Source organism: Panthera pardus, unplaced genomic scaffold (assembly GCF_024362965.1).
Source record: "Panthera pardus isolate Hobbes unplaced genomic scaffold, ASM2436296v1 HiC_scaffold_17, whole genome shotgun sequence".
In the NCBI taxonomy this organism is placed as follows: domain Eukaryota; kingdom Metazoa; phylum Chordata; class Mammalia; order Carnivora; family Felidae; genus Panthera; species Panthera pardus.
In genome coordinates this window covers 86904145-86906911 of record NW_026526732.1, presented here as the reverse complement: position 1 = coordinate 86906911, position 2767 = coordinate 86904145, and positions in this window count along the sequence as shown.

Below are 2767 nucleotides of genomic sequence, written 5' to 3'. Positions count from 1 at the left end.
TAGCAGTCGGGATTCTGTGGCATGAAGACAAAGAGCTCCCCATATTAGGGTATTTTGGGAGATACGAGGCATTTCTGAAGGAGACTGAGATGCGAAGTGTTTGGGCACTGTTGCTATATACCCCATAAAATAGACCTGACCAAGGTCTATTATTAGAGACTAGTTTCAGCCTCTTCTCTTTGCTGCTGTTGCCTGCAAGCTCAGAAGCATCACTTAGCAATACACTGACACATGCTTTTTGTGCCAGAGGAGGCTGAGAGGAGAAGGAAAGTGGGGACTGTGTCTGAGTGACCCTGGCTGACAGAAATCCCAGGGGAGAGTATGTGACAGCTTTAGCTTTGTGCTTCATACTAGAATGATTGCTTGGTTTGGACTGCATCATCACTCCTTTGCACTCTCAAGGACATACAGAGATGCACATTCCTTTGTTCATTTATTTATTTGAACATTTGTTTAGGATTTTTATGTGCCATGCACTGTGCTAGAAATCAGAGATGGAAATCCTAATGAAAATAACATCCTTATTCATGAGGGTTCAGGGTCTGTTTCCTTCTTTTTCCTCTGAAATCCCCACAGCACATTTCTTGGGTCTCCTTTGAGACTTTCATTTCCCCTCACTTTGAGCAATAGTTATTTATTTAAATGTCATCCCCTTTTATACTTCTGGCTAGATTTTGCAAAATGGCTGTGGTGCATCTATTTGACCTGCAGATTTGTTTTTTTTTTCCTTTTACCTCACATAGAACTTAAAAAAAAAACACACAAAAAAAACCCTAGAATAGTTACCAGATATAAAATTTAGAAGAATTCACCTAAAAATGTGGATTTGTAAGTTCTCTTAAAATATCAGAAGATCTGCAGCCCTGGGTACAGTTTCCCACATCCGAAACTGGGTCATAGCTGCACTTTAATGAGCCTGCACTTTCCAGGACACCCAGTCATTTGCCTACTTGTAGTGCCTTTTTTGCCTCTGGAAATCTTGAGACTAGTTAGGAAAATATGATGGTAGACTAAGTGTGAGTCAGTAAGAACTTGGATCTGCTCCAAGTGGTGGCTGGGAAAAAAACAAGGAAAGAACACAAGAAAGAAAATGTAAAGGAAGAATGTTCAAGATTTAGTGACCAATGCAGTACGGCTTGAGGAGTTTTGACCCAGAGTGGTCAGCAGAGTGATGATGTTTATGATAAGCATGGTTGGTGGCCAGTCAGATGCTTTTTACCAGATGGTGCATATATCCTGCAGCTGCTTTGAGAGTTGGCTGGTAATGACTTGTAGTTGCCCCCTCCTCCAGAAAATTGCCATCTACTGAAGGAATGAGAGCACAAACACTGAGAGGTTACACATCGCGCTCTCTGGGGGAAACAGCACACAGTCGGTGATTCATTGACAAGGATGTACAAAAGACAATCCTTCTTGCTTCATGGTGGAATCAGCTCAGTGGTACAATTTATGCTTCACAGTTCCCCACAGATCAGGCTGAAGCTGGATTCCAGTTGGGACCACTGCCTTATTTAGTTTCCTTCTCCTCCATAGGTCACTTGCTTGGCTCCTTTTATCCAGAGAGTGCTCTCTCAATAAATCATGAACACCAGAATCTCAGTGAATCTTGTATTCTTGGGAACGCAGGCTTAGATAGTGTTCATAACAGAATTATGTAGTTTAAAACCTGGGAAATGGCTGATGGTGGGGAGATAAGATCTAGGAGCTCCTCCCTGTAGGGATTCTTTTATAATCATGGTTTTATCTCTAGCTCCCAGCACAAGGCCTGGTAAATACATTGTGCAGCAAATTTTATTTTGTTTGTCAAATGGATTTGATTTGGAGTCTATTGAGTTCGAAGGAGCAGCAGGACATTCAGTGTGAGATATGGTACACGGGCTCAGGAAAAGGATTGTGGCAGCATATTTTAGACTTTCACAGGGAAAGAAACAATTCAAGAAAGAGGCAGTAATTAGTGTCAAGTCCAAATAAAGTCTTGAGTCTTTTCAACGTAAAGCAGCCAATATTTGTCTTTATTTCAATTAGGTACATAACTCCAATTACTCTAGATCAATGATTACAGTCCTTTAGTAATGTTTGGGCAAAATTCCAATTAGTGAGCTTTGCTCCCTACTAGTAAGTAGGTCCAGTGGAAAAGATTAACATTTGATTGGGGGAGTACTTGTGGATTTTGTTTATTTCTTCTGTATTCTATTGCCAAACAATTGAGCAAGCCACCTGAGATTCTTTTAGGACAAGGGAGTGTGCAAAATAAATAAAATAATCAAGTGTTTGTTGTACTTACCCTTAAGAGATTTATGCCTATCTCTCTTCACTACATCGATTATGTTTTTTAAAAATAGAAATTAGGGGCGCCTGGGTGGCGCAGTCGGTTAAGCCTCCGACTTCAGCCAGGTCACGATCTCGCACTCCGTGAGTTCGAGCCCCGTGTCAGGCTCTGGGCTGATGGCTCGGAGCCTGGAGCCTGTTTCCGATTCTGTGTCTCCCTCTCTCTCTGCCCCTCCCCCGTTCATGCTCTGTCTCTCTCTGTCCCAAAAATAAATAAAAAACGTTAAAAAAAAAAATAGAAATTAAAGAAAAACAGATAAGAGCATTCAGATATCCCAAAGATGACACTATTTATCTTTTCAAATACAAGTCTCCAGTAACCCAAGAAGAGTGGTTTTGAATGCTTTACATCTTGGTTGTCTAATTTCATCCCATAAACTGTAATTATAGCTCTTTATAACATGCTAAATAATTCCTCCCCTACTAGATGTTTATACCT